At 44.3% G+C, this 21,128-nt stretch overlaps 1 protein-coding gene across 1 annotated transcript in view; it reads left to right on the top strand.

Moving 5' to 3' along the window:
- POLE2 (DNA polymerase epsilon 2, accessory subunit) overlaps positions 1-21,128 on the top strand; it is a 1,095,907-nt gene that overhangs the window by 177,007 nt on the left and 897,772 nt on the right. The window lies entirely within an intron of this gene.

Here is a 21,128-nt window from a genome sequence, read left to right as displayed (position 1 = left end):
CTTCAGGATGCTTATTTCCATGTGCCAATCCATCTCAAGCACAGGAAATATCTGAGGGTCGCAATTGGCAACTCTCTTTATCAGTTCTGCCATTTGGTCTGACCTCCGCCCCGAGGGTCTTCACCAAGCTGATGTCAGTAGTGGCGGCGAGTCTAAGGAGGGAAGGGATCCACGTCTATCCCTACCTGGACGATTGGCTGATCAGGGCCGTATCTTCGGAACAGGCCCGGACCCAGCTAGATTATGTCTGCCTCTTCCTTCACAGACTGGGCTTCTCCCTCAATTTAAAGAAGTCACAGATGATACCATCTCAGAGACTCCAGTTCATTGGTCCTGGACACTTCCCTGGGAAAAGCCTCGCCACCAGAGGTGAGGGCTCAAGATATTCTACAGATGGCCACCAAGTTTCAAAATGCCCAACGTCTCCCAGCCTTTGACCTTTTGAGGTTGCTAGGCCTCATGGCATCCTTCATCTTCCTTGTGCCAGAGGCTCGCCTGAGAATAAGATCTCTTCAGTGGGCACTGAGAAGTCAGTGGTCACAATTCTCAGGGAGAATGACAGATCTCCTCCGGATTCCGGACAAGGTATTCAGAGAACATCTTGAAAGGAGAACTGTTTTGGCAACCATGGCCGGAGATGACAGTAATCATAGACGCCTCGCTCGCAGGGTGGGAGCCCATGCCAACGACCTGACCATCAGCGGTCGTTGGTCTCCATCGGAGTCCAGACTACATATCAACCTATTAGAGCTGAGAGCGATCAGACTAGCGCTGAAAGCTTTCCTGCCATCAGTACAGGGGAGAAATGTCCTGATAATGACGGACAACACGGTGGCCATGCACTACCTCAACAAAAGAGGAGGCGTAGGATCACTACCACTGTGCAGAGAGGCAATGCAGCTCTGGTTTTGGGCAATTCGGGAAGGAATCTCTCTATTGGCAGTCCATCTAGCCGGAGAGAAGAATTTGACAGCGGATGCTCTGAGCAGGCAGAGCACAGTCTCCCACGAATGGGAGCTAGCTCAGGAAGTCCTTCAAGAGATCTTCGCCCTTTGGGGAACCCCTCAGGTGGATCTGTTCGCCACAAGCACCAACAGGAAGTGCGATCTGTTCTGTTCAAGGGAATTTCCCCCGAGAGGTGCTCTGGGAGACGCGTTCGTAGTGGACTGGGAGTTTCCACTCCTCTACGCGTTTCCACCAGTCCCTGTTATTCCTCAAATGATCAGGAGGTTGAGAAGATTCCGGAAAACCATGATCCTAATTGCCCCGCACTGGGCCAGGAGAACGTGGTACCTGGACCTTCTAGATATGTCCATCTGTCCTCCAATCCGTCTTCCACTCAAAGAGAATCTTCTCTTGCAGAAGGGAGGCCAGGTTCTCCATCCAGACATCAGAACTCTCAACCTTCATGCTTGGCTTCTGAAAGGTTGAGGTACAAGGATTGGGATCTCCCTGATGACGTCATGGAGGTGTTGCTTTCGGCCAGAAGACCAGCAACAAAGTCTTTATACCGCTGCCGTTGGAACAAATTTTGCAGCTGGTGTAGGGAAGAGAATATCGACCCTTTTTCATGTGGTACACCAACGGTGCTATCGTTTCTACTCTACTTGGCAAACTCAGGCCTTCAAGTTGGCACTGTAAAAGGCTATCTCACAGCGCTTTCTATCTTCAAGCGCACTGCGGAGGAACCATCGTATTTCAAAATTCCTCTAGTGGTACAATTTCTCAAGGGTCTGACTAATGTTTACCCTCCAAAACCATTCCAGGTTCCATTATGGGACTTAAATTTAGTCTTAAACTTCTTAATGGGCACTCCATTCGAGTCACTTCACTCTTGCGCATTAAGATTTCTCACACTTAAAACTGTCCTACTTGTAGCACTAACATCGGCTAGGAGGGTGAGTGAGCTACAAGCTCTCTCCTGTAAACCCCCACATACAATCTTCCACAAGGACAAAGTTGTCCTCCAGGTGAAGCCTAATTTTCTGCCAAAGGTGGTTTCTGAATTCCATATTACTCAGAAAATTACATTGCCTTCATTCTACCCTGCTCCCCATCCGGGGAAAGAGGAGGAAAGGCTACACAGGCTGGACCCTAGGCGAGCTCTCAGCTTTTACATCAGCAGAATGGCTAGAATCAGGCAAACAGACCAGCTGTTTGTAGGATACTCAGGTCACAAGTTGGGACTACCCATAACAAAACAAACCATCTCCAGGTGGATTATCTTGGCCATCCTGGAATGTTATAGACTAGCAGGGAATGAGCCACCCCAAAACCTCAGGGCTCATTCAACCAGGGGTATCGCAGCTTCTTCGGCTCTCCAGAGAGGGGTACCGGTGCGGGACATATGTGCGGCTGCCACATGGTCGTCCGCACATACATTCACAAAATTTTACAATCTGGATTCCTCCACTGCTCAAGAGACCAGATTTGGCAAAGCCGTATTACACTCGGTCCATCCCTAAAGGGATATATAACACTATCACTCCCTCCTCCAATTACATACCACTGCTATGGGAGTCTATCAACGATAAGGAATACGTCGGAGGACACAATCCCTTCGAAGAACAAGTTACTTTCTTACCTGGTAACGTTCTTTCGACGGGATGTTCCTCCGACGTATTCCTTATCGCTCCTCCCATCCATCCCCGCAGTGATAACTTCCCTTGTGGTTGCAGCTTTCGCTCCTTCAAGGTTACTAACCAATTCAGGCATGTCTTTCTTATACTACAAAACGGAACTGAGCAACGGACGCAGCGCGTGTCTATTTATGGGCATGGTGACGTTGGCGCCGATACGGTTGCCGTCGAGGGACATCGACTCGGGGGACGTCGAAGCGCAGCGCCCTCTACAGAGAAAAAAATTCCGAGCCCAGCAAGCTGGAAACGTATATCAAAGATAAGGAATACGTTGGAGGAACATCCCGTCGAAAGAACGTTACCAGGTAAGAAAGTAACTTGCTCAACTTGGTGATTTATGGCGGGAAATGCATCATATGGATACATCATACACTTTTTATTCCCCGGTGCATGATTTGTATTCGCGTATAGACCACATTTTTATGACTAATCAAATAGTTAATAATGTGGCAAGTTCAGAAATTAGGGAAAGGTTGATCTCTGATAATTAGCTTATTGATATGAAGATGTCCACCATGAATCTAAAGAGTAAAATGAAGAGGTGGATATTACAAGCAGGAATACTAAAGGATCCAACAGTCATTATGGGATTGGAGACGTTCATTAGCAAGTATTTTGAAGAAAATATGGAAACAGCTGATATTAAAGTAGTTTGGGATTGTTTTAAAGCAGTGATAAGAGGCGAATTGATTAGTAGGTCGGCTAATACTAGAAGGAAAGACTTGGGAAAATATTTTAAAAAAATTGAAGTAGAAATTCGGGATCTGCAGAGAGTTTATACCCTTTCTAATTCAGAAAAGGATAGAAATGAGTTCAGGATATTAGAGGCAGAAATGATGAACCTTTTGAATACAATAGTGCAGAAAGGACTTTATTATAGTAAACAAAAATCCGGGGAGTTTGGGGATCTAAATGGGAGAATTTTGGTGAATACGTTAAAAGGAATGGTGGAAGAATCGTGTGTTACGTCTCTAACGGATAAATCGGAAATATTGATTAAAAACACTGAGAGATGTGATCATTTTTGGGAATTTTATTCGCAATTATATAAGGAAAATAATTCTCCAATTAGTGAAGATCTGAGAGCGTATTTTGATAACGTTCAGCTTCTCCCATTTAAAGTTAAGCTTCCTAAATTGTCTTCAGAAGGTAATGATAAAGTAGAAGCGGATATCGAAGTTTGCGAAGTTGTTGAGGCAATAAAACATCTTAATAGAGGAAGTATTCGGGGCCAGATGGGTTGGTATAAGAGTTTTATAAATTATTTGCGGTTCAATTGGCACCAGTGTTATGTAAAGTATTCAATAATTTTTTTACTATCGGGGACTGTGTTTGATTCAATGAAGGAGGCCTTGATAACGGTGATTCCAAAACAAGATAAGGATAGTCGGAGGTGTGAGAACTATAGGCCGATATCTTTGTTAAATGTAGATTTCAAACTATTCAAAAAATATGGTCAATATAAATTATATGGTTATATGGGGGATTTAGTTGATAAATTGCAGGTTGGGTTTATTCTCTGGAGGTATGAGTATGATAATATTAGGACAATTCTGAATGTAATAAGTTCACATACTAATATATATTTGGATGCTCCAATGGGCTTTTTTGACGCTGAGAAAGCTTTTGATAGGATAGGGTAAATTGGAAATGTTTAGATTACTTGTTACGAGAAATGAGGTTTGGTCCTAAGTTTATTTAGGCAGTTATTTGCATTCATTTAGGTATATCGGCAAAAGTGAGAGTTAATGGAGTTATATCTGAGGAGTTTTCTTAATCAAAGGGCACTAGGCAAGTTTGCCCTCCATCTCCTTTTTTATTTGATTTAGCGTTGGAACCCTTGGCTGCGTATATTAGGCAAAATAATGCAATAAAAGGGATTAGAGTAGGGAATACTGAGTTGAAGATTTTAACTTATTTGGATGACATGACTATACTTCTCTCTATAATCTTTTGGAATGTGGTTGGGTCTTGAAGGAGATGTTGGAAGAAGTAGGACAGCTGTCGGGTCATAGGATTAATTGGGCTAAAACTGAGATTCTTTCTGCTTTCAGTTGTATATGATAAGAGGATTTTGGAGGTGTGGGAGTGTAAGTGGTCTCCTGATGAAGTAAAATATCTAGGTGTTCATGTTCTAAGAGATTTGAGGGAAATTGTGAAGCTAAATATTGATAATGTTTTAGGCAACATTTCTGCGGTCATTAAAAAATGGGAACGACTGACTCTTAACGTTGTGGGCTAAGATAAATGCGATCAAGATGGTGTTGATTCCTAACGTTTTGTATGTTATTCAATCACTTCCTTTATTAATTGCGATAAAGAATTTAAAGAAAATTGATAAGGTCTTACTGAATTTTTTGTGGGGAATTGGAAAAAGGACACGTTTTCCTAGATATATCTTAGTGCTTAAGGTACCAGATGGTGGGTTCGGGTATCAAGATCTTTTTAAATCCTAGTTTAGTTTAGCTTCGTTTATTTATTTGTAGAGCGCGCCAAGCCCGTAGACATCTGGGCGCTAAACGTGCAAGTTGCAGAAGGTACAAACAGCGAGTCCAGCAAAAGATAAAGAGGTGATGCATATACACAAGATATAAGAGAGAGTGCAGCAATGAGAAGCATGAGGCGTTAAATATATACATCATATAATAGGAAATACATACATGTATACATAAATACATGGCAGCTTATGGTTATACGATTGGCCTAAGGGCTTGTTCCTGTAGCCAAGCTTTGGCCTTTTTCTGGAATAAAAGGTAGGACGGTTCCTCTCTTAAAGATATGGGGAGAGCGTTCCAGTTTTTTGCTGCTAGCACTGGGAAGCTGACTCCACCTGCTCTTTGTTGCTTGAAGCGTGGGATATTGACGCAGTGCGTCTGGGCTGTTCTAGTTCGGTTGATGTGTGGCGTGTGATACTATTTGACAGGTAGATGGGAGCCTGATTATATAAAAACTTGTGGGTGAGGGATAGTGTTTTCAATGCAATTCTTTGCTTAATGTTAAGCCAGTTCAGGGAGTTTCTCGTTTCTGAGATGTGTTGTTTTCTTGGAATATTCAAGGCTGCTCTAATAGTGTTATTTTGAATCACTTTAATTTCATTAAGGTTTCTTTGAGAGGTGCCCAAGGACAGGGGCTTGGAGATGACTAGGGCTCTGGCTATTGTGATACAGTTCGGCTGTGTCAGAAAGGGTCTACAAGCGGTGATATGATATGATATGGCATTTATAACGCACCTATACACCAGTGTTTCGAGGCGCGACGAGGCAAGGGAGGGGGAACAGAGGGAAGACAGACAACGATCTTACTAGGCCAAGTGTCATTCAGATCGCGCAAGTGCATGGGAAGGGGGAAAGGAAAAAGTGTGAGGGGGAAAGTGCGGTACATGGGAGAGGGGAAAGTGCATGGTATAGTAGAATAAATAAGATAAATAAACAGCATGATGGTGGCAAGTGGATGGTGAGAGAAGACATAAGTGCAGGTGGGGGATTGTAGGGATACAGAATACAGTCCCCAGATGCGGGGTTGCCAGGGAGGCAGTGCAGAGGTGTAAATGCCGGGGCCTGGGCCCAAGGTCACTAAGGGTGCCCATGTAGCCAGTGCAGTTTTAGCCCGGAATTCAGCAGGGGAGAGGGGGAGAGAAAGCAGAAGCAAAGAGGAAGGTTTTGAGGGGCTTCCGGAACCGGAGTTTGTTCTCCTAAAGTTCCAGTAAGGCAGGAAGGCTGTTCCAGAGGGAGGCCCCAGCCGAGGCGAGAGATCTACCACCAACTCGTTGCTTGGAGAAGCAACTGACTCTTGAGGGAGTTGGAGGCGGATGAGCGAAGAGCTTGAGAAGGAAGGTATTGCGGCCCCAGATCCCAGAAGGCCTTGTGGACAATGCAGAGAGTTTTGAACTTAATCCTTGCAGCCACTAGGAGCCAGTGCAGAGATTTTAGTCCTGGAGAGATACGATCCCTGGGCTTGAGGCCAAGGACAAGTCTTGCAGTCCTGTTCTGGATAAGTTGCAGAGTGCGGAGAGTAGAGGCAGGCAGAATTAGAAAGAGGCTGTTGCAATAGTTCAGCCTAGAGAGAACCAGGGCTCTGGAGATGGTGATCTTCTGGGGGAAGGAGAAGAAAGAAAGGAAGAACACTTCCGAGGAGGTGCAGATTGTAGTGTGACTTCTTAGAGACATCAGAGATGTGAGGAGAGAAGGAGAGTGTGGAGTCGAAGATGACCCTGAGGTTTTTAGCCTTGCAGGTGGGTGCAGGAAGGGGACCAAGAGAGGCCGGCCAGAGAGCTGCAGGGAAGGAGGGAGTAGGTGTGCCAATGAATCAAATCTGTCTTACTGGCATTAAGGCAGAGGTCATTTGTGGCAAAACACTCCTGGATAGCAGACACAGTCAGAGATGAGGGAAGGAGAGGAGGAGGCCGAGGGTAGCCTGAAAATGAGCTGGGTATCATCGGCATAGCACTGAAAGTTGGGACAGAGCGCGGCGATGCGTTGGGCAAGGAGTGCCAGGTATTGGTTGAACAGCCAGGGAGAGAGGTTAGATCCCTGGGGGACACCACAGGAAGAGACAAAGATATCGGAGAGGAAGAACCCGAGTTGGACCTGGGAGGGTCGGTTGGAGAGGAAAGAGGTCAGCCACCCCAGAGCCTGACCAACGATACCCAGGTTATCACAGAGACGGTTCAGCAGGATGCCGTGGTTGACCGTGTCAAAGGCAGAGGAGAGATCAAGCAAGATGAGGACGCATGGGTTGTTGGAATCAAGGTTAGAGAGCAGGTCTTTACGGATGTTCAGGAGAGCAGTTTCCATGCTTCTGGCTGCTCTGAAGCCAGACTGATGGTCATGAAGACAACCAACAGATTCGGTGTGGAGATTAAGCTGGGTGATGGGCAGTTTCTCTAGGAGCTTGCCCAGGAAGGGGGTGATGGAGATTGGGCGATAGTTAGCCGGGCAGGAGGGTTCGGCAGCGGGTTTCTTAAAAAGAGGGTGCACAAGGGAGTGCTTCAGGAGGGATAGGAAGACTCCAGTGGCGAAGGAGTGATTACAGAAATCAGCCAGGGCAGGAGCCAGGGAGTCGATGTGGTCCTTGATAGTTTTGAAGGAACAGGGGCGAACCTGTTTTGACAAGACTTTCATAGATCGGACTTGTCTAGAAACCTCGTCTGCAGAGAAAATGGGAAAGGCAGAGGAGTGGGGGTGGCTGCAGAAGGGTCAGAGGAGGAGCAGAGAATGGATGGCGGCGATAGGAGGAGAGTGAAGACAGGATGCCCTGAGTTTTAGAAATTAAGTGAGTAGCCAGTGCCGTGCAGCGGGCCTGGGAAGGTACAGGAGAGGTAGAGACTGTGGCAGGATTGGCCAGTTCCTTGCAGATTTTAGAGAGTTTAGACGTATGTTAGATGCCGCAGAGATGCAGACTTGGATATGAGCTCTCTTCTTGGTGAGCAGGGAGAGCCGGTATTGCCTTTGCAGCAGGCGACAGGCTAGTTTGTCAGAGGATGAACATGAAGCACGCCATATCCTCTCGGCCACCCTGCACTTGCGTTTTAGGGTGACGAGATCTGAGTCATACCAGGAGTTACACTTGGCTTTGGGCTTCATGAAAATTCTCATGACAGGGGCAAGGATATCAAGAGTATCAGATATAGAAGAGTGGAGCATGGAGAGATCTGTGTCAGGGTGAGAGTCAGCCAAAGGGGGAGGGGGTGAGAAGGTGGTGGCAAAAGCCTCAACTGACAAGCGCTTCATGGGTCAGATGACCGAGAAGGTGGGTGGCAGTGATGGAGGTGGCTTGACCTGAGGGGTAGGGAGGGTGAGGTTGGGAGGATAGGAGAAAGTGATCACTCCAGGAGAGCGGAGTGGAGAGTGGGGACAGAGAGGGGAAGGTCAGGGGAGATAAGAGCATCCAGAGTCTGCCCTGCAGAGTGAGTCAGACCAGAGGGGAGAATAGTGAGTGAGAGAGAGTCGCAGAGGTCATGAAAGAGTCCAGAGAGAGGACAGGAGGCATCCAGGTGGATGTTGAAGTCTCCAAGAAGGAGGAGTTGAGTCGTCGAGGCCAGGAGTGAGGAGGAGAGGTCCACCCACTCAGACGAAGGAGATCATCTGACCAGGTGATAGATAGTAGCCACAGTAAGGGAATGGCTAGGGGAGATGGTGAGCCTGCAGACGAGGCATTCAAGAGGAGTAGGCCTGTGTAGGAGTCACAGAGGCAGGAATCCACTCTGGGAAGATCAGAGCTACACCCCCTCCAGCGCGGTTGGACCTGGGCACTGAAAGGATCTTGTAGCCGTCAGGGAGGAGCATGTCAAAGCTAGTGACAGAGCTGGCCGTGAACCATGTCTCTGTGAGACCAAGGACATCCAGGTCAAGTTTTTCCAGAAGGTGGCAGATGGCAGAGGAGTGTTTGACAGCAGAGCGAGCGTTAAGAGTGGCAATATGGAGAAGGTTGCCATCCTTGAAGGACTTCCGTGGAGGGGGACAGATCAGAGGCACGCCCTTCGGAGGTATAGAGGGAGCCCATGAGGGGGCAGAGAGGGTGGGAGAAGGTAAGGTAGCCCCGGAAGTGGCAGAAGGGGGAGGCAAGGTAGCAGAGGAAGGGGGAGAGGGGACAGCAGGAGAAGAAAGGAAATTGATGAGGCGCGTGAAGCGTCTAGCAAAGAGGTGAAGGTTGGCCTGAGGGCCTTGGACCAAGACGGTACCATTCGAGTATACATTAATGATGACCTTGGAGGAGTGGAAGGAGGCCAGGCGGGCGTCCCAACTGGTGCCACCATTAATGGGAGAAGAGGAGAAAGGAGAGGGCACAGAGCCCATATGAGGGGTCCATAGGTCTGGCGACGGAACGACAAAGAGGATGTCAGTGAGAGTTTACTTGGCAGAGGCACTGGTGTAGGTATCAGCAATGAGTTTACAGGTGTGGGCGGACGATGAGGCCATGGCATTGGTTTGTCTAGTTAAGGATAATGCGTAGTTAATGTAAATACCTTGAATACTTTAATTATGTTGCTGTCAATGTTAAAAGAGGTGAATAGGTTGTCAAGTTTTTTTAAATTACCAGGTGATCCTAGGAGAAGCAGCTCTGTCTTCTCGTCGTCAAGACAAAACCTGTGCTTTATCATCCAGGCTTGTATTATGAGGTAAATGTCATTTGATAGTCTTGCTATCTCTGGTGCGATCGGCAGTGATGGGGATGAGTATCTGGGTGTTATCTGCATAATTAGTATAGGTAACGCCCAGAAATACTATAATGGATTTCTTATTAAGAAGGGCTTGCATTACTTTAGTGAGGTAGATGGTGGAGGACCTATTTGGTTGGAAATGGAGAGGGAGATTTGTAGACCCAACGCGTTGGATGCCAAATATACTATGGAAAAGGTCTCAAGGAAAAACATTAAGCTTCAGCCAATTATAGCGACTAGGAATGTCTTGGTGCCATGGTTTAACGAAAAACAATCAATATTTTGGGGTTAGGTATGATGCTTCCATATGGCACAACCAAGTGATACAGTTCCAAAACAAATGTTTGCATTGGCAGAGTTGGATTAAGAGAGGCATTCTTAAAGTAAGAGTTGGTTTGGAAGGGAATAGGATTCTGAGTTTTGATGAGTTGAAAAGAAAATATGACTTGGATAGGAGAGAATTGAACCGTTACACAGATTTAAGTAATCTCATTTGTCAGATGATGCGTATGATTGATAGGGATTTAGAGGAGAAGCCGGAGATTTGCAAGTTTTTTGATGGAGTACAACATGGGGTGTCTACTTATATGAAATGTATGCATATGGGACAAGAATAGGCAGATTCGTGGTTAAGATTGAAGGATGTATGGTCGAATGATGTTGGTTTGCAGATATCTGAAGAGGAATGGGAGGATTTGCTTAGAGTGGGATCCAGATCGAAAATGGATATGAATTTAAGGCTCATAAAACAAAAGATAATTGGGAGATTGTACTGGACCCCAGAGAAAATGCATATGTTTACGCTTCTAGATAATATGTGTTGGAGGTGTACCAGGAACAGAGGTTCTTTTTACATTTACTTTGGGACTATTCGAGGGTGCAAAACTTTTGGAAGGAAGTATTAGATAGGATAGATATCACTCTAAATGAAGTTATTCCTAGGTCAGCTGCGAGCATGATTTTGTTAATACGCAGAGGAAGATGTTTAGTTACAAGAGCATTTGATATATGGGTTGATCAAGCTTTGATCATTGCTATTAAGTTGATTTTAAGAGTTTGGAAGAGTAGAAAAAAGCCTATGGTGGAAGATTGGATAGTAGAAATGCAAATGCTATCTGAATTCGAGAAGGTATCATTGAAGAAGAAAAACCGTTTAGACATTTATCTTTTGTTATGGAGTCCATTTAATTAATAATTCTTTTTTTGGTCCTGTGTTAGTGTACTGTTTTGTATTGTTTCTGTTTTTATTATCATACTCTTTTATACTTTGGATTAGTTCCATTGGAAATGTTGTTGGGTTGTGGGTTTTTCTCCATGTTTTTAGGCAATTTTTTAAGGATATTGATTATATAATATTGTGGTTAATTTAATGTAATTTGTAATATGACATGGAATGTTCTTGTAATCCATGTATATTTATGATATGTATATATTGTAAAGTTATTCAACACATTGGAAAAAAAATATCAATTCATGATGGACAATATAAATTAATTGCAATATAAAATGCACAATTCATAAAATAATCATCATCAAATGGCCTGCAGAAGCAATTAAAAAGACCAGCATGAGAACCTCAATTGGAATAAGGCAACATACTACACAACCAAACACAATAAATACATTTTACAGCTGTAGATTTGCATAAAGTAATTGCTTCTTTCGTAGTTTTCACAAATGCTTTTCTAAACGGAGCTAGCAAATACATCTTCCTCAAATCGCAGTAGCACTCAGAAAAGAGTAAAAACGAACAACAGTTTTGGTCTCTAAACCACATTTTTGACAGGTTTCTGTATTTCTACCACTCCATCCTCTTGTGACAGACGCAACCTGTAGTGTACCAGTTCTTAACTCCAGAAATAGGCTACGTGCCGAGCAGGGGAGACCAGATCCAGATCTCTCTCTCCACCCAAGAATGGTTTTGCAGAGAGGTATGCCAGCCCTACCTTTAGATTGAGACCTGATGCAATGAGATGTTCTTGGATCTCATGTTTAATTAATTGCTTAATGTCTCCTTTGGAACCACCACAAGGATTGTCCGTATCGTGGCATAGTTCTTCCATGCCTGCTAATTAAGATTTTGCCTAACATGAGCCGACCATTTGAGTGAACGTCCGCCAGGGTAATTCATCAGATCTTTATGTGCAGCTTTGTACTTATCAAGTGCAGGAGACCCCCAGAGTCTCAGCCAGTAAAAAAGCAGTTTCCATGCCAATTGGTGCATAATAGGGTCAAGGCCACATTCCTTTTTTTTATTTATTTAATAGTATTTGGTTTACAGTCTATATACAATAGACAAAAAACCTTTACAATTTAATGTTCAACATTCCACAATAAAATGTATGAATCATTTTCAGTTAATCTTGCTTGTTTCGAATGATAAATTAAAACAATTAAAAAAAGTAGATGATAAAATAGTTTGAAAAACTAAAGAGGAAGATGAGGAGAGGGAGAGAATAAAAGTAAAAGAAATGAACAAATAAAAAGAAGAAAAAAGAAAGTACTAATCGAAAAGATGAAACTTTTCTGGAATCCAAACTTCCCTCCCTTCTCTCTCACAGTTCATTAAGGTCAGTTCATACTGAAATAACAGTTTCACTCATTGCCTTTTGAGTACCCTTCTCCCCCTCCAGGTAATACGTATATTAATGTATTTGTTTTATTATTACACCGACCAGTTTTCTGGCTGATCCTTAAATTTCCACTAGTGCTGAACGGTGTGCATTTCTTCAGTCTTTCTTTTTAGTTGAAATATTGCAGTCCATCAGGTTAATTGATTGAAGGAGTCTTACCACTGCTGCTGTGAGCTGTGTTTCATGACCTGCTATTATTCTATGCCAAGTGTTTTCTGATAGCAGCCAATCCGTTCTTTCTGCGAATCTTCCTAATATTTTTACTCTTCGATCCCATGTTCCTTTACACTCAAGCAGTAAATGTTTTAGGGACTGGTTCTTTGTGATCGCACATCTCTCACAATATTTTACTGCCCGTTCAGATTGATTTCGCATTTCCAGTATTTCCCTTGTGGGTAGTAAATTTAGTCTTGCTCTGAGAAAGTTGTTCCTGATCTTTTTGTCCGGAAATGTTTCTAGGTACCTAGGGAGGGTTCACAATTTCTTGTCGACGACCAGGAAGGTGTTCTCAGGGATTGATGATCTTATTTTCCCGACTGTCTCTATCCAGTCTAATGTTTCCAGCTCTTTTTTTTATCTTCAGAGGGTTTTTCTCCAATGTTTCCAGGCTTCGACCTGTTCTGGATAGTGCTTTTTTGGTTTCTGTTCTAGTCCCTGCAGGATCCCAGATTTCAGTTGGTTATGGTGTTTTTTGATCTCCTCATATAGATTTTTTGGATATGCGATTTCCCTGTAGAGGGATACCAACTTCCATTCTGCAACGCATTTCAGGGATTTTAGTCCCAATTCAAATCTCAACTGTCCTCCTGACGTACTCCATGGCAGATTTAAAGCTTTCTTCCAGATTCTGCCCTCCACTTTCGCCCAGTTCAGGTCCCACAATTGTGGTTTAGCTTCTAGGCCATATAATAATATTGGCACTATCTTAACCAGATAGTATTTTATCATTGGGACCACTGAGAATTTGCAGTATATCCCTCTAATTTTGATTAAATGGGGAATTAAGGAGAGTGTTTTGGAGAGTAGATCTTTTTCTGCTTTGTGGATAGCTGGACTTGCATAGATTTATAGCCTAGGTACGTCAGCTCTTCTACTCGTGGAATTTTCTGTCCATCTAGAGCCCATTGCTTGAAAAAAAAAATCCTTGGATGTTTACAGACCAGTATTTTAGACTTCTTGGGGTTTATTATCAACCCATTTTCCTTCGCATATTTGCTCAGACTGTTCAACAGTCGATGTAAGCCGATAGCAGTTCTGTCAAGCAGAACAATGTCGACCGCGTAGGCCAACCAGAATATTTTTTTAGCACCAATTTCTGGGCTAGCCAACGCAGCCGGATTCAGATGTTCCCCTGCATCGGCTAGGAATAGGTTAATGAATGTGGGTGCCCCCAAGCATCCTTGTCTTGCCCCTCTTTCCACTGAATCTGATAAATGGCCCTTGTTGTCCAATCGTACCCTCACGCTAGTTCCTCTATGGGGTTCCATTAACATTGACAGGAGTGTCTCTGGGATCCCCTTTTTTCTCAGTTTGTGCCAAAGCTTTGATCTGTCGATTTGGTCAAAGGCTTTGGACAAGTCTATCCAGGCCCCGAATAATGGTGTTCCTCCCTTGGCCATTGGTTTTTTGCTCACTAGGTTTAGTATAATTCCGTTCAGGGCCGTTGATGGGCCTTTTCTAAACCCAGTTTGGCATCTGGACAGTGCCTCCTCCTTTTCTACCCATATCAAGAGTTCATTTAACAAATGTCTCATGAATATTTGACTCTCGATATCCAGGAGGGCGATAGGGTGGTAATTGGAGGGATTCAGTGTATCCCCCTCCTTGAAGAATGGTATTGTCACTGCTGTCTTCCAGGAAGGGGGAAAGCTCTTTTGCTGTAGGATCTCAGAGAAAAGTCCTTTTAATAGTTTTGCCCACAGTGGTGGTTTTTTTCTGAGTACCTGGTAGGTGAGGCCGTTGGGACCTGCGGCTTTTGATGTTGAGGCCTTGGATATTACCTCCATAATTTCATTCTCTTCTATTCGCAGTTTCCACGCCTTGTCTAGTGGCACGCATTCTGTTTCTTTTAATTTTTTCCCAAAACTGTTTGTCAAATGCTCTGTCCATCTTTTTTCAGACACCAGATTACATAGCGTGCTATGGGTTTGGGAGTCGAGCTCTCGTATCGCCGACCAGAAGCTTCTTGAGGATGTGTCTGAAACTAGTTTTAACATTTGCTCCCCATCTCTTTGATGAAGGAGAACTTTATGGTTCTTTATCCATGCTTTGTAGTTTCCTCTGATTATTTTTGTTTGGTTTCTCTTCATTTCTCCGACTTCTTCGTCAAAGCTATGAAGGTAAGTCTGCTTTACTTTATTTGATGGAGGTTTTGGGGGTGCTAGTGACCATATTCTATTCATAAACTTTTTTGGTTGGGATAGCTCTTGGCCACATTCCTTGTGAAGCGGGGCATTAGGGAAACTATACAGTAGTCTGAGTAATTTTTTCAGAAATTTGTTTTCTGCTGTTTCTAGATTGGGACACTTAATGTGATCCCAAATCTCCGCTCCATAAAGTACAGCTGGTAGGGTCTGGATAGCATAAATGTCAATCGCTGGTGACACTGCTCCCTCACCATGGGAGACAAAAAATGTTTTAATGCCATCACCATTCCTTTCAAGGATGGTTTGTGACCTACTTGTCTGTGTGCCCTTGGGCCTGTATCTGTGAACCTCACCCCTAGGTAGTCCTAGTGTGTAACTTGTTCTAGTACAGTGCCATCAACCACCAGGCAAAGGTCCACAGGCTTAGTTCTTCTCTGTTTGAACACCATGAGCTTAGTCTTTGACCTATTAAGCGTCAGACCCAGCTGTGAACACTTAGCTTTAAAACACCCCAGACCTTTTTTGAGCCCCATAGGCGAGGTGGCTAGCAGGACTGAGTCATCAGCGCATAATAACGCCGGATACACATCAGTTCCAAGTTTGTGGGAGTCAGGGGGGGGTCCAACTCACCTATGGCACACTCTGCCACAAGTACTAGGATCATTTTGTTGATGTAAAGACAGAACAGGTATGGGGCAAGGACACATCCCTGCTGCACACCTCTGTTAACCTGGAAATGCTTGGTAGTTTCCCCTGGTGGCCCCCACCTCACTACTGCTGAGTTATTGGAATAAAGCTTGGCAATCAGGGTGTCATGACTACAAGGGTTTCACGTACCTCTCGCGCGTCCGGGGACAGGACCTGGCGTCTTCCTTGGCGCCTGCAGCAACGGGTCCATCGGCACCTGTAGGCCACTACATTTCCCAGCAGGATTAGCACTTTGTACGCCATGGAACGCTTGTTTTCCGCGTTTCATGCCTCATTCTGACCTGCTTCCTACTTAGGCCATGCCCCCCTAAATGCCGGTGCTCCTAAACAGTTCCTACGACGAGCAGCGTTTTGTTTGTTGACCTTTGATGTTTGTTACCTGGTTTCTGGATTTCTGTCTGCCTTTGACCCTCCTTGTGAACTTCGTTTTTGTCTTGACGCTACAGTGATTTTGCCCTGCATGTGTTTTGACCTCCGGCTGCTAACGGATTGCTTTTGGACTCCCTCTGCTTTGCTTCCCGGCTGTCTCTGTCACGCTCCCTGAATCATAGGGAGACCCCTGAACACTTTTGCTCTCGGGGACTTGAGCGCTTCCATCTTTCCGCCCTACAGGTATGATTGACGCACCCAGAAACCCCCTCTGTGTTACTCTGTAAGGGTTTCCTCTTACCAGTGAGGGTTTCAGCTGCGCTCGCCCTGGTCTCGCATTCTCTGGCTTCACTGCCCTTACCTTCTGGGACGCTCTGCTGATTAGGAAGGATGGTGTTTGGTTTTTCTGCTATCCCTGGCTACACTCCCCTTACCTTTCTGGACGCTCTGCTGAATTGGAGGGGTGGTGTCCTGTTTGTTTTTTTAAAAAATGTATTTATAGTGCGCGCCAGACCCTGGGGCATCAGGGCGCAAGACATAAGAATACGTTCAGCTTAGTTACATAGGTACATGAAGTACATCAGGGATAAGGACAGCGTCATTTACATGAGACTAAATACAGAGTAATAGGGGTAATATACAGAGTAAGTGTCCAATGTGGACTAAAACACAGTAAACAAATCAATATACAGAAGAATGTACAGTGAGGAAGAGTATTAACAGTCAAGAAAATGGTTAGCAAAATACTAGGGCTGGCATCTGCGTAGTAAAGGTAGCTATGGTATGGCTATAGCATGGCAATTTACTTGTCATTTTGTTTCAGCCAGTCAGTCATGTTCTATCTAAATTTGGCGAAGGATTGATATTCCCTTAGGCAAGGAGGCAGGGAGTTCAATAGTTGAGCTGCCTTAACTGGGAAGCTGTGTCCCCCAATGGTGGATAGTTTGAAGCGTGGTACTAGGAAGAAGTTGGAGTTGGCTGAACTGGTAGGTCTGTGGGATGTTTTTCTGATGATCCTATCAGTTAGATATGGCGGTGCTTTATTATTTTGACTTTTATAGGTAAGGGTGGCAATTTTGAGTCGAATTTTGTCGAAAGTAGATAGCCATTTGTATTTTCTCCTGGTGGAGGAAATGTGTTCCTTTCTATTAATCTTTGGTGCTTCTCTCAAGGCGTTATTCTGGAGTACCTGTATTTTTTGGATGATATGTTTACTCACACCAATATACATGGCATTACAATAATCCAATTTAGAGAGTATGAGGGCTCTAGAGAGAATTAGGCAACTGTTAGTGGAAAGAAATTGTTTGCTTGCTCTGATTAATTTACACGTATATGCAAGAGCAGCGGCCAGGGAGTTGCATTTTGCTACTCCCGGATTTGGACCCTTGGTTCTTCTGGATTGATATTTGTTTATCCCCTAGTTGTGCCCTCGTTCCGCCCGGGTCAGGGAATTCCCAGTCCTTCTTCAAGAACTACGCTGGTGCCCTTTTTTCTTCCGGACTATTCCAGCCTCGGATAGGATCATTGCTCTTGTTGGCATCTTGTGCTTTATCACAAGTAGGTGTACCACCATTCACGGGATCACCACAGGTAAGCTTGTGGGTATTGGGGAAGAGGGAGAGTGACGTGTTTAGCCATCATAAGAACAACAGTGTGTAATCATTGCCTTGTTTTCCTCCCTCTAGCTCTGCTCTGTATCCCGCCTTTTTGCCTGAGCCCTTGGCCTAACAGGTTTTTCTACCCTGCAAGCCGTGCTCTCAGGAAGAAAGTATAATTTCTTCAGAGGTGGAGGGTCTGCAAGCGTTTCCAAACCACCAGTAGACCCAATGGAGTACAACACAGGGATATTAGATCAGCCGGGAGCCCCCCGCATCAAGAGAATCTGCCATAGCTGAGCCCTTGGTACACTATCAAAGTCTGTCTGGAGGTCAATCAACACAACATAAACCTGCATACGTTTCAGCACAGTAAAATTCTGGGTTATAGTTGGCAGGCGAAAGACCTTTTTGAAATCTAGCATGGAGATGGGAAATCAACCCATTACTCGTTACCCACTCCTGCAAGTGTTGTAATACCACCCTGGTGAATACATTTCCTGTAGCATCAAGCGGTGAAATAGGCCTGTAGTTATCTTCCCCCTTTTTTATATATGGGTACCATATCTGCCTTTCGCCAAGATTCCAGGATACAATTGCAGCTAGCCGCTGCTTGGAAAGACCTTGCTTGGCTTGGTACCCACATTTTGGCTCATCCTTCAGATTGTCAATCAGCATTTTGTCGGCCCAGGTGCTTTCCTCCCTTTAGAATTTGAGAAGGCTTTTTTTAACTGCTACTGTGGTGATAACAATAGACAGCCTGATACTGTCTTTAAACAGCTGACCTGCCTCTGTCGAGCCTGCTAGGTCAATGTCACCTCATGTTATAAACCACAAAAATGAGAAATCCATTCTGCTTCAGTGATCGTACAGTGCAGCGTATTATCGTTTCTCTCCTTGCATTCCTTGCATTCTGATACCAGAGCCCAGAAGGTCTTGCCCTCCTTGTTAAGGGCAGCTTCTCTTAAGGCTTCCCTTTGGGATTTCAGAAATTCCACTTTCCTAGACATCACTGCATTTTTATATGCACACCCTTTTGACTTGCAAGATCTCCTTCTTCACCTTCCCCCTGCCAGCAAGGTAAGTCATTAGGTCATTTTTGATCTGCCTGCAGGAATTATCAAACCATACAGGTTTCTGCCCCTTTCTCTGCTTGGAAAGGGTTGCTGAGCTGGAGAACCAAGTTCGTGCATCAAACAATCGAAATCATCCAATACCTTGTTTACCCCCCTGCTGGGGTCACATAGGTGTTCAATAAAAGGCAGTATTGAGTGTTATATAGAATGTTTAAGCCCTTGGGTCAGAATGTATTTTTTTTTTTTTAATTCTTGTAATGCGCCAACATGCCCATAGGCCTCAGGGCGCACATCTTGACAACCCTTCTATTGTTTCCAGCTATGTCGATTGCCCCTGAAGTCACTGTTCTAGTTGCCAATTTACACTGCCATCTTAGTTTTATAGCTAGTGGTTTGTGGTCACTGTCCACACGATCAAGGACTGAAAACTCCTCTACCTCGCCCCAATCACTCAACACCAGGACATAATCTGTCCTTAATGAGTGTTAGAAGCCAAAGAAGGTATCCTTCCCTGGCCTATCTTTTGGGCTGCTTGTGGTTTGTAAATTGCTTCTCTGAATGTCCTGTGTAAATGTTGTTGCAGTTATCTAGAAAAGTGGTAAACACTGCAAAGACTACAGGAGCTGTAGAAAGAGGAGCATTGTTTTGAGAGTGTACCTTTGTTACATAGACAGAAATTACTGAGTAGAAAATTACTTTGCAATGGTTACTTTGTCGCAGTTAAATAGATAGAGTATATCTTATGGGGTAGGAGGGTATTGGCGTCGAGTATGGATAAGGGGTGTAGCAAGATGGTAATGGGCGGGGCACTCCATTAATAGAAAAGAAATGGCAGGTAGTAACTACCATTAAGTAAATTGTCAGTCAGTGATTTCTGCTAATGAAATCACTTATACCCTTTTTGAGCTGATGGAGAGGATAGGAGATATATTTAACAGGTGCATTTACTTGGTTGTCAATGGGGAGGACACTGTCCAATATCATTCCCAAAATGCAGGATTTCTAAATGGGTGTGAAGGTGGCGAAATGGTGGTGTGCAGGCAGCTGCTAATGGGAAAGGTTTATTGGGCACATAACCCGGATCTGTTTTATTAATTTTTTCTCTATTGAGTTATACACAATTTGATTGCATCCAGTGTTGGACTTGTTTGCATGCCAATGACAATCCCCTGACTGAAACTGGTTGTCATCAACACACATCTGGAAACCAGTGCTATGGTCTTTGATTATGTGGGCCATGTAAATGTTTGAGGACAGAGAAAGCTAGTCCTTGATGTCCACAAGTGATGTTGGTAGGACTGGAGAGATTTGTGCTCAATTTGACTTGATGATTGCAGTGTCTGTGAAAGGGTGCACACAGCGTGATGATTGGCTCTGCACTATGACACGTTGCAAGGCGATCAAGAAAAAACATATTGAGTATTTCTGAAAGGTCCAGACTTATTAGAGGGGCGGCATTCCCTTTGTCACAGGGTATGAAATGTTTATATCTTCTATTCAAGAGTGGTTTTTGTGCTCATTCAAGGACTTAAAACCAATTAAAAGTCACTCTGTAGGTTGTTTGCCTCTAAATGGTGGGAGAGTGAACAGTTAACCAGTTTCAAGGCCTTTGGATGCATGGTAGGGCAGAGAGTCTATTCCTTCAACAGCTGTGTGATAATGGTGTTTCATGTCCTGAAGCGCAGTACCTTTTGAGATGGAGCCATTAATGATGTTGGTAAAGATGGCATGAGTGTGAGGTGATCAGAGTTGGTGTTCTTTGTAATGTATATGTCCTTGGGAGGTGGTGAATTTTGTTTTTTAAAGGATGATCCTTGCGGAGGTCCGCTTCTGCAAATGGGGAAGAATTATAAAAATGTGTTTCTCAAGGTGGTTTCATGGGTCATCCTGTCACTGAGGTTGTAGCAAATGTGATATTTGTCACCAAGGAGACCATTTGATTACTGAAGTAAACCATTAGACCTTCTGCGTCCTGGAACCAACGACAGTTGGAACAGCTGCCACCAGCCTACTCCCTTAAACCAGTGTCGGGTGATGAAAGGACAAAATGAAGGAGCTTAGAAAGCACCCGTACCCCAGGAGCCTTATGGGCTACCGTGGGAAGATATATTCTTAAGGGTCAAAAAGGATTACAATGGTAGGGGATCTTCAGTAGAAGTCCCTCCTGGTAACAAACACAGGCCAGCGATCCCCCAAAAAAGAAGAGGCAGATTCCCAAGAAATTAAATTCTGTCTTAACATCTGTGCACTGCTGTAAACTCACTGCATCGGTTACTCTGAAGTGGATCAAATTTCTCAGCAGTGGCTATTCAAGCTTTATTGCTCCCTCCCCGCCATCTGTCTTCTGTCATGAAGTGACTGAATCTCTTTCACCTTCATGGCGATGGTATGGACCTCACTAAGCATTGCAACAGCTTACTTGTTGGTTTTAAGGAATTTCACAGCCATTTGGGTTTAGCTGCTGCTCGGGCATATGTGTTTAATCTGCAGTTTAGAATCTTGGCAAGGTTGAGTTGGTCCTTAATCATTCCAAGGTTGATGAACCAAGTACCATTTAAGTTGGGAAATGTTAACTCCTGA

The sequence above is a fragment of the Ambystoma mexicanum genome, chromosome 14 (assembly GCF_040938575.1).
Source record: "Ambystoma mexicanum isolate Mex_15411 chromosome 14, UKY_AmexF1_1, whole genome shotgun sequence".
NCBI lineage: Eukaryota > Metazoa > Chordata > Amphibia > Caudata > Ambystomatidae > Ambystoma > Ambystoma mexicanum.
Note: the sequence above shows the minus strand (reverse complement) of the source record. Positions and strands in the feature narration are given on the sequence as shown.